The following is a 12127-nucleotide window of genomic DNA, read 5'->3' on the forward strand; positions in this document are numbered from 1 at the left end:
GCACGGGTTAAACTCTAACTTCTAAACGACACGTCTCCTACTATGTTACAGATACACGGGCAAACTAGCCCAAACTTGGTATAGAAGGCCGATTCATGTATTTCTTCTATGTATATTCTTCAAGCCCATCTCCAATCGCGGCCCACCTCTGATCCGGTCAAATTCTGGTGATAACAGATCTTGCCATTTTTTGATTGTTAAAGTATTTTGAAATAACCTAAAACCCTAAACCCTAACTTTCTCCAAACCAAATAAGATAAAATAAGAAGAAACAAAAAGAAAATAAAAATACATATGTGGGCATATAGCCCTAATATGCCAACCTTGACTAGTACTCTTTTTACCTTTCTAAATGATGGGGAACCTTTGCTAAACCCCACTAAACCCTAAACCTCACCCCTCTTTTCACCATCTAAGCTAAAACAAAATAAAAATAAATAAAATAAGAAAAGGGCCTATGTGCCCATGGCTATTTTGGTAAAACTTTTACCTAGACCTTGCTACCTTGTGTAGATGTTTTGAAAACATTAAATCAACCCTACCTAGTGCTCAACAAATCAAATCCAAGGTGAAAACAAAATAAAGTAAAGGGAAAATAAAAATGCCATAGAGGCATATGAGAGTAAAGAGCCAATTTGTGAAATTAAGAATCTTGACTCTAAGACTTGTTGTTAATGGTTGGATCACTCCTATATACCATTTCAACAATCAACAACATCAATTGGGTCAAGAGAAATCAAATCAAATCAAAGAAAAATCAAAAACCATGTGGCATGTGATAATGGTCACTTGTGCCATTTTTAACAACATACCCACTTTGAGCCCTCTTATTAAGAGTTTCTTAAACCAAACCCTCACAACTCTTTGCACCTCATCCAAGACCTCATCAAGAGGAGCAACTTTGGTGTTGACCACTTTGACCAGATCTTTGACCATTGCTCAAAATAGTCAAGCCAAGATGCTAGGTTGAAACAGATTCTAGATTCCTCAAATTTTAGGATTTTCACAAATCCTTTCCAAAACTCAAACCAATGCCACAACTTGCTGCACAACATCATTTAGAACCCATCCATCACAAAAATGGGTCAAAAGTCCTCACACATGAGACCATAGCAAATAATCAAATTAATGCCATAGAGTACAAACACTATTCCAACCACTATTGCCTACCTCACCCTCTCTCTCTCTTTGAGCTCATCTATAGTGTCTTGTACTCCTAACAACTCCCTCTTGACCTCACCTAGTGTGCATGGTCACCTCACATCACCACCATGCCCAAAACTATGTCATGTGTCACATACACTTTGACAAATAATATATGTGCACACCCTAGACCCCTCTCACCTTGCCCACCATGTCTACTAGACTCACCTCACCCCCCTTAAGCTTGTAGCACCTTTGTACACAAGAAAAATATGCACAAAGCATCAATGCCATGCCATGCCACTCCAAATGACATCACCATGCCAACCCTTGTCCTTCTCCCTCTCTGGTCACCCTCCCCTTGTCAAGTTGACTCATCACACTCCCATGAGCACCACTCTGCAGGAATTGACCCAAGAATAGCCTTGCAAGGACCCTTGCCAACCCATGCCATTCACATGATCACCACCATGCACCCACTTGCCCTGGCCTTTTTCCCTCTCTCTCACCTTGTCACACACCTCACCCTGGACCCTAGACACCTGCCAGACATGGTCCTTGGTGGAGGAGAGCAAGGAATCGACCACCACACTCATGCCATGCCACTTGATCACCCACCCGTGGCCACCCTTGTCTCCCTGCGTGCACACTGCAACCCAACTGCTCCCACTGCGCCACCACACTCCTCTCACCTCAGAACACCTCCTAGACATCATCGTTGACCTACCCACGCACCAGGACGACGCCATGACATGAGGATGCCCACGTCGGCCTCGTCCTTGCGCGCCCTGTACACAACGCCAGCGACTCCACCACTGTGCACGCGTCCTCCTCTACCCCCTACCTCCCTGCTGACGCCATGGCACGGACTCGCAGAACCCCGCACATGACGCGCCCGACGACATGGCCACCATGTCGGCCATGTCGCGCCCCTTCTCTCTGGAGCCTATATAAACCCCCCTCCTCGCTTGGGACAGCACCACACCATCTCACCGCCTCCCTCTCTTCCCCCTAGCGCCTCCCTCTCGCCCTCCTCGCAGCAGCCACACCCAAAAGACGCCATTTTTCTTGCCACCATAGCCCCCGAGCCCTACACCAAAGTTGTAGCCCTTGGAAAGCCCTTTCCAACGCACCTAACCCCGCCTCAATCCAAGCTCCGAGGTGAGAGTTATGCCCCCCGCAAGCTAGCTGCGTCGGGAGGAAGACGACGGCCCAGCGCCGTCGGATCCTGATCCGACGCGCCGCGTGCTCCGCCTGCACCCGACGTGCATGCGCCATGCATGCGTGGCCCAGGCCGCAGCTGGGCCGGCCCAATCTCTTCCCGCCCCCGTTTAAAATTCGAATTTTCTTATTTCTTATTCTGTGATTTGCTTACTGATGCATTGCTAGAAATTATATGTTTTCAAATATACAAATCCAAATTTAGTGATTCAAAATGTTCTAGAAATCTTATGAAATGCTCCAACTAGTCCCACTGGTTTCACTCAAAAAGTCGTTATAGATCCTCTACAATAAAAATGACAAATCAGTAACTTTTCAAACTTCAAATAAATATCAAAAATCAACCATAAACTATTTTGAGGTGATTCCACCTCTCATAAATCAAATTTTATGTTGTCCAATTTATTATGTAAGAAAATACCATAGTTGCTTCATATGATCATGGGCTAGAGCAAAGTATTGGCTATATAGTCAAATTCTAGCCCATTTAAACTATTCCAAAATTAGGGTTTCAAATCTATGAGGTGTAGCACCTCATTTAAATCATATTCCCAAGTGGTATGAAGTAATGTGATGACCCTTATTGCTTGGTCTCATATGTGCTCACTTGAGGATATTAAATCAAATAGGATTTAAATTGCATGAGGTATGGAACCTCATTTAAATCATGTTTCTCAAATAATAAGTGTGAAGTGTTGACCTTGGTCAACATGGATCATACCTTGTTATTTGAGGAGATTAAATCTTAACAAGATTCAATGAGAGGAAATTATTTCCCCAAAGAACCAAAGAGAAAACCCTAAGTCACTAAGAGGAGTTGTTTTCTAAACACTAAAGAAGAAACCCTAGTCAACTGTTGAGTAAGGTAGATGATGATGCTAGATCATCTTGAGTGAGCCATTAAGGTTAGTTAGGTTCTTTAAGTATTGATTTGGTGTTTGTATCCTCGTATTCGTTTATAGACGCTAGTACTGGAGACTATCAAGAGGAGGAGGATTTCTACCAAGAAGAAGAAGGGAACCTTGATCACTACCCCAACCAAGGCAAGCTATTACCAATGGAAGCTATTTTGTTGCAAGCTAAATATTCTTGCAAAGTGCAAAGCTCTACAAGAGCAAGGCACCATTACATATTACTTTATGCGTAATGATCCTATCCCAAGTTTTTACCTTACAAGTTTTTGATTATCAAAGTTTACTTTTTGGTTCATGATTCACTTGGTCTAGATATAGAGTAGAACAAGAGCATCAAACTTAGCCTAGAAAGCTATAAGCTAGTTAGCCCCCTCATGACTAGCTGCTAATGCTAACAAATAAAATTGACTACTCTAGATGGGAACTTGTGAAATGAAATGACTTTGAAAACCTTGGAATGATGAGTCATTCTATTGAAAGATTTTGAAGGTGAATATGACTTGTGAATGACATGGTGAACTTTACAAAAACTGATGGTTGGGTTCGGATGCGATACCATTCCAATTTTACAAGTACCCCCACAATACCTGATTATGGGTAAGGGCTGAACTAGAAGTTATGTATCTTAGTATGGGTTCCCTCTAAACAAGCGTCATCGGGGTTATGCCGAAAGCTGCCTCTACAACAAAAGAAATGATGAGAAATGACGTGAAATGAGGTGACTGTCCGGCCCAAGCCCTCGTGCGCTTCCTGGGCCGATCGTCCGTCTTCACCGGGAGGCCAAGCTCATGGGGAGAGGTGCCTATACTAGGATATGTAAGTGAAAGGTTATGGTTGGTAGTCCGCACACGGAGTGTGATAAATCAGGGCCGCTTAACCCCGACGGATTATTGCAAATGTTGTGGCACAAGTGTACGACCTCTCGCAGAGTGTAGAACTATTCGAATAGCCGCGTCCACGGTTATGGACGGTTGGAAAGGCCATACTGTTCCGTCATCAGATCATTTTCAAAAATGTGACATGTGACTTGTGACTTGAACTTGAAAGGTTAATGGTGAATTTGACTTGAATCACAACCAAGTTGTGGGAATGACACTAATGTTCCCACTTGAGTTAGTTAGCAAATGAAGAGGTTTTACTAAAATGTTTGTGAACTAAAATTGGCTTTATGCAAATAAACTTAGAGCTTAGCGCCCCTTTACTATAGTTGATAGTGCTTACATTAGAATGAGTTTGCGAGTACTTTAAAGTACTCACGGCTTTGTCCCTGGCTATTCAAATGGCCAGACTATGAAGGAGAACAGAAGACAAGGAAGATGGACAAGCGAGACGTCTACGATAACTAGGACCACTCCCGACGTCAACAGCTTGCCCGTGGAATAGATGGACCACGACCGCTACTACTTCGCTTCCGCTATGTGTTTTGTAATAGGATCTCTAGATCCACTATGTTGTATTAAGACTGGATCATGTGATCATTTGTTGTAAGACGATTATGTGTTGTAATGAATGATGTGTTGTGATATCAATCTATTATGTCTCGCAAAAACAATATTCCTGGGATTGCGATGAATGGCATAATAGGCATCTGGACTTACAAATCCGGGTGTTGACAGAGGCGCGGCGGTCGGGCACGGGGCCGGCATGGGGCGGGGTGAGCTCGGCCGGGAGCGGCGAGGGGCGCGGGGCCAGGCGCGGCGAGGGGTGCGGGGCAGGGCGCGGGGCCGGGCACGGCGCAAGGCGCGGTGCGGGGGCACGGCGTGCTGCTGGCGGGGAGAGCCCGGGAGGAAGAAGAAGACAGGAAAAAAAAGAAAATTAGGAGAAAAAGGAAAAAAAGTCTGACAGTTGGGTCTTTAATGGCATATTTAAGTTGTTTTACAGTTGAATGTACTAGGACGTCGCTTAGAGGGGGGGTGAATAGGCGGTGTATAAGAACTTCTACTTGAGAGCTAAACTAGGCGGAATAAAACTACACATGTTTACTAGTTTAGCTCAAAGCCTATCAACTAGGGGATTGCCTAAGAGCACCAACAACCTATGCTAGCATGATGAGCAACAAGGTGATAACAAGATAGGTATAGCATCAAGCATGATAGATATCACAATGTAAAGCACATAGGTAAAGGAGCTTGGGTTGAGAAGTAACCGGTGCACGAGGAGATCAAGATGTATCCCGAAGGTCACACCCAAGGGTGCTACGTCTCCGTTGGAGCGGTGTGGAGGCACGAGGCACTCCAATGAGCCACTAGGGGCACCGTATTCTCCTCGAGCCTTTCCTCCAAGGGGGAAAGCCTCGATCCACTAAGGGACCCTTGAGGGTGGTCACCGAACCCGTAAAAGCTTGGGCAAACTCCCAAGTATCAAGCTTGAGGCAACTCCACAACACGGAGGCTCTCAAATACAAGGCCACAAGAGGCTACAACACGCCACACCGGCAACAAAGCCACCAATACACCAAAGCGCCACAACCGGCTCCAAAACCAAAAAGGCTACCACACTCCACAAAGGCAACAACGCCACAAAGGCTACAACGCCACAAAGACGTCAAGGCCACAAAGGCTACAACACCACAAAGGCAACAAGACTCCCTCTACGAGACCGAAACCCCGGAGAGAACCCAAACCGATGCACCTAATGCAATGGCTAAGAACACCACTAAGATGCCCAAGTCTTCTCTCCCAAATTCCAACAAAGCTACAAAAGTTATTGGGGGAATAAGGGAGGAAGAACAAAATAGAGGAGGAACACCAAATTACTCCAAGATCTAGATCTAGCAAGATCCCCTCACTTGAAGAGTGATTCAATTGGTGAAACTCTAGATCTAGATCTCCTCTCTCCTTTCCCCCAAAAATATGCAAGAAATAGTGGGGAATCAAGAGGAGGAAGAAACTCTTCAAGGCCAACAATGGAGGAGAGAGAATGGAGAGGAAGAAGTGTTTGGGTCGGAGGTGGAAGAGAGGTATAAATAGGGGCCCAGAAATATAGCTGTTGGTGCTAGGAAAACGGTCAGATTCGTGCAAACCGGTACTACTGCTTGTCAAAACGGGACTACCGTTTGCGTCAAAACTGTGCAGAAATAAGATAGAAAATCGGCCCAAACCCAGGTACTACCGCTCCGCTTATGTTCAGATCTGAGAAAAAATGCAAGAGAGAGAAGCAGAGCAGCAGCAGGGTGGGGCAGTGTGGTGCGGCGGCATGCGGTAGGGGTCCTCCTCCCTCGCGCCCGCGCGCCCTCTAACCTCTGATTCGCTGAAGTATTTTCTTAACTGGGCCTCTATTCGCGGCCCAACTCGTTCCCGCTGGTAAGTTCTGCGCGCGCATGGTTGCAGGCCTGGTTCCTTCGTTCTGGGTCCTGTTTTGCGCGTTCGGGCTTCTGGTGCCAACATTGGAGGTCGCTCGGTATATAAATCGGTCGGAATTCATCTCAGTTTCCGAGGTGGGACTATTCTTCCGGGATTTGTTCGGTAACAGCTGCCCCGATTCAGGAATCGTTGATTGGGCCTCTAGAGAATCTAAGCCCATGAAAAAATAACGCGTAAACGTTGGCTATTCTCTCGCTCGCTCTACTTTTTCGAAAAATACAAAGGCATGCATGCTCACGTCTCGCTAGACTGAAATAAAGTGCTGCCGCAGCATGCATGCACTCCATCATGTGCAACGCATCAGCTAGCTATTCTTTTTTTAAGGTAAGCCAGCTACGATTTAGAAACTAGATGATACCCCGCGCGATTGCTGCGGAAATTCAGGGCATCATATTTTGTTGTGGCTAAATTTAAATTAGAATATTGAGCTACAATTATGAATTACTTGGTTCAAAGAAAAAACATTTAGTATATAGGTGCATTAAGTGAACGCATTGGATTCATCATCAAACTTTCCATGCTATTTAGAATATAGTACTATAAAAAAAATAACAGGAAGGGGATATATTGGAAATGACACACGTTGAGCATGCCAAATTAATAGCATTTAAACTTGCAGCGAGAAACTATGTAATTAACACATTATATGCATATTTCTCAGAGCAAGATGAATTATTTCTTCCTTTCAACTGAAACACTTCCTCAGAACAAATTATCTAGGTGGATTATTTCTCCCCTTCAAGTAAAGCACTCTAAGTAATGAAATGAAAACAAAATGTAATAACACCAAGGACTTCAATTACCTGGACGCTGGACTAATGAGCAATGACAGAATCTATGGTGAAGCAGAACCTAGATTAAGCTAATCTTATTTAGAATGAATCGATGTTTGATGGTACCAAATGGGAATGAAATGCCAATAGATCTGATCATTTCTATCGGAATCCAATCAGGACAATTCCAACATTGTAACAATAAATATGTAGAACTCATCTAGCAGAATAGCATCTCAATATGAAATGTTTTGTTGTACTGTCGTCTATGTTTAGAAATTTGGGCTACCTGCAAGCAACATAAATAGCTTTAAAATTGTGATGCATTTTGCACATATCATGGTCCAAAAAGAGAAAGATAAATGTCAAAAAGAAGAACACAACAGGATATGCAAGGAACATAAAAGGCTTGGTATGTGGATGGAGCGGGAAGTCACCTGGTAGATTAATGACATGTGAGCGTGTGGAAATGTTCAATTTGATATATATGCTCGAGCAGCCCGATGGCCATGCTGCAGTGTTGAAGCAGGTATTTGTTTTTGTTTTTGTGAAAACGCTATTGTCAAACGGCACAACTTAATTGGAGAAAAAAAAGAAATGATCTGGTGAAAAAATTACTTGTTGAGTTCGTCGAACTCCCTGTGTGTGACTGTAGAAAGCGACAACATTCATTAGGATGGGAGAAAATAGGAGACATACAGTGGTAGTAGTATTCATCCAGTCATCCACACTCCATATGAAAAAGATTTGAATCCAACTGGAAGAAGCTATTGGAAGAAACAATGGCGCTAAAAGAGCACGCATCATGCGATGGCCACAAATCGCCCCGGGCGCGGGGATCATCGAGTTTGTCATACTGGACGGCTGCCAAATGCATTGGTCTTATATAAAGAAACCAACGATTGGGCTTATGGAGGAGAATTTAAGCTCATGCCTGTTTAGATGGCGTTGCTGGTCCATCTTCAGGTTACTGGAGATGAAGCAGCAGAGGCTGCACCTTTGCGGAGAGTTAAACGAACATTTGTGGCAGGGAAGGCAGAAGATTGGGTTGGCTATTATTCAGCGTCATGTGAACATGTGAAGCTGCTGAAGTTAATTCTGATTGCGCCGTATCAGCTAGCTTGCGCGAATGTGGGGTGTTGATGCTTGTGGAGATGGAATTTTTAGCGGCACTGGGACTGCAAGGTGTAGCGATTGTATTCAATGCCAGAATTAAAATGGGAAATACGTAGTGGGAATAAGAGGAGCCGTGGTGTGATTGCTCTGAGGAGGAAGACACACGTCTATAGCAGCAAAAAAATAGGAATAAATGTGTTGCTTTTTTTTTCCGGAGCTTCATGTATGGCACCAAAGTAAAACCAAATATGTATTAAAAAGTGACGTGGAGACCTGATGATGTGGCAGTTGGTGAGGTGGATAGCTTGCATGTTGAGAGAATTCAACTTAGTGGGTTGCTCCAATTTAGATATTATAGATAACACTATCTATCTCGAACGAAACTAGTGCAGCGCGTGTGTTGCTTTATGTAGTGGCAGCGTGTATGTTGCGTGGTAGGAAAATAATAGTACGATACGATCTGTTTGAACACACTAGACGGAGGGGAACAACAAACTATACAGAGTGGAACAACACACTATACGGAGGGGAACAACGAACTATACAGAGCGGAACAACACACTAGACGGAGGGGAACAATAAACTATACATAGTGGAACAACACACTATACGGAGGGGAACAACGAACTATACAGAGCGGAACAACACACTAGACGGAGGGGAACAATGACCCAAACTGAGGGGAACAAACGACCTACACGGAGAGGAACAACGGCCTAGTGAGAGAGGAACAACGACCTACATGTAGGGGAACAACGACCTACACGGAGAGGAACAACGGCCTAGATGGAGGGGAACAACGACCTACATGGAGGCGAACAGTGAACCAGACTGAGGGGAACAACGACCTACACGGAGGGGAACAACGGCCTAGGCGGTGGGGAACAACGATCTACATGCAGGGGAACAGTGACCCAGACTTAGGGGAACAATGACCTACACGGAGAGGAACAACGGCCTAGACGAAGGGGAACAATAGCCTGAACGGAGGGGAACAACACCTGAACGGAGAGGAACAATAGTCTGGACGGAGGAGAACAACATCATAAACGAAGGGGAACAACGACCTACACGGAGGAAAACAACAACATGAACGAAGGGGAACAACGACCTACATGGAGGGGAACAGTGATCCAGACTGAGGGGAACAGTGACCTACATGGATAGGAACAACAGCCTAGGCAGAGGGGAACAATGACCTACATGGAGGGGAACAACGGCCCAGACTAAGGGGAACAACGACCTACACGGAGAGGAAGAACGGCCTAGACGGAGGGGAACAATGACCTACACGGAGGGGAACAGTGACCCAGACTGAGGGGAACAATAACCTACACGGGAAGGAACAACGTACTAGGCGGAGGGGAACAACGACCTACATGGAGGGGAACAATGACCTAGACTCAGAAGAACAATGACCTACACAGAGGGGAACAACGGCCCAGACTGAGGGGAACAACAACCTACATGGAGAGGAACAACGACCTACACGGAGAGGAACAACGGCCTAGACTGAGGAGAACAACTACCTACACGGAGAGGAAAAAAAATGAAAACATGAAAAGAAAAAAGTAATAAAATAATGTAGGAAATAACAAAATAAAATAACAAGAAGCCGTACATGTAGAAAAGAATGTATAATAAGAAAGAAGAAAAATATAAATATTTAATATAAGAAAGAAGAAAAGAAATAATGGTAAGTAGAATGGAAAGATAACAATGTCGGTGAGCACTATTGATTAGTAACATCACGCTAGCGCAGCGGCAGCGGCCACCGGGTCAACATTTTGACGCCCCTTCGCCCCGGGATCGAATCCCAGTTCTGGCTTGTTTTTTACTACGTACGCTCTGCAGATGGGCCGGCCCAAAACCAAACGTCTTTCAGCGAAACAGTGCTCGGTAGCGCGCGCGCGCTAGCGAGCAATTTCCTGCGGTAGCAGCGCGGGCTGCAGGCGCGCGCATAGCAGCAGCAGGCGCACCGAGCGCCAGCAGCATGCGGTCAACGCGGCCTCTCCCCTCGATGGATGCGAGCGAGCGGGAGGCGAGCATGCGGCGCGGGGAGCAACGAGCGGGCGGCAGCAGCGCGCGGTGCGGCCAAGCACGGGCGGAGGCGAGCTGGGCCAAGGCGGCCCAGAGAAGAGGAGGCAGCTGCGGCGTGGCGGGCCGGTGGCTGGCCGCGGCCCAAGAGCGGGGCGGCCTGGTGCTGGGCTGTGAGCTGGAGAGAGGAAGGCTGGGAAAAAAAACTGGGCGGGCAGGCCGGTACTACCGGGCCCGGTACCGGCCTGGTACCGCTTCGGGTCCAGTACCTCGCAGAGAGGCTTACGGTACTGGGCCGGTACTGCGCGCGATAGTACCGCGGTCCACATGTGCTGTTTTTGTTTTCCAAATAATATGCAACACGGAAAACGCAATAACTCGAGCTAGACAACTTCGATTAAGATGAAACCAATTTTACTAGAAAGAGGACGACAAGAGCTATCTTCTCACATGGTAAAATAATGTAAAAGAGTGGATGGTGATTTTCTCATGGTCATGGAGGTGTAACCTCTCAATATGGTATATCGGAAAAATCATCACCCTCGCACATGCAACATGCGATGCATCCGGAATCCGTTTCGAGCTAGAGCTTGTCATGAGAATGAACACAAGCTCTAACCCATCTCATGTATAAGAACCAAGAACAACCAAGAAACACGATGCAAGCATTCAAGGTTTGAGCTCTCTCCGATGATGCGACCTACTATCCTATCGAGCACAAACCTTATCCTTGTGCGTTCCTCTCGAGTCGGCAAGCTCCGTCTTCATCCTTGTACATGCCACCTTCTTCTCCCAACATACATGTCACCATCTTCATCCATCTTGTACGCACGCCACCGTCTTCATCCATCTTCTACGCCGTCTTCATCTCTCTTCATCTTCTACACCATCTTCATCTCTCTTCGACACCGTCTTCATTGTACTCGATCTTCTCCATCTTGCAACCTTGAAACTGACACATGGATATGGACACGACCTAAGATATATTCTCAATACAACCGTTAGTCCATAGGGATTGTCATCAATTACCAAAACCACACATGGGGGGCTCCATGTTCTTTCAACAGTTTTCTTTTACGGGGACTGTTCTGCGCCATTAATTTTTCAACCCGTAAACACGAGTTCAGTGAAATGAACTCCGCATTTTTAGTTCGCGTATTTACGGACTCTGCTAGAGATGCTCTTAGACTACGAATGCAACCGTCCTAGATGTACATATATTCCCTGCAAAATTTCTCGAAACACCTGCATGTATAAAATCACATGATAATTACATCAGGAAATAGAGGATAGGCATTCTAACTAAAGGTATGTTGAATCCATGAACTAGCAAAAATAGAGGATATAAGTATTCTCTTAAATGAAAAGTAGCTGACAGGAAACTGGAAGCCAATACTTGTAGAAACAGCAAAAACTGACAGCTAAAGATTTGGCTGGAGGGTTTCGCTGCTCCTTATTGATGTCAATTTAATTATCACTTTATTATCATCGTACTCCCTCTATTTCCTTAAGAGGTTTTGGAAAACTAAATTAGTTTGCCAAAATCTCTTAGAGCATCCCC

This window comes from Lolium rigidum, chromosome 7, assembly GCF_022539505.1.
Source record: "Lolium rigidum isolate FL_2022 chromosome 7, APGP_CSIRO_Lrig_0.1, whole genome shotgun sequence".
NCBI classification, from domain to species: domain Eukaryota; kingdom Viridiplantae; phylum Streptophyta; class Magnoliopsida; order Poales; family Poaceae; genus Lolium; species Lolium rigidum.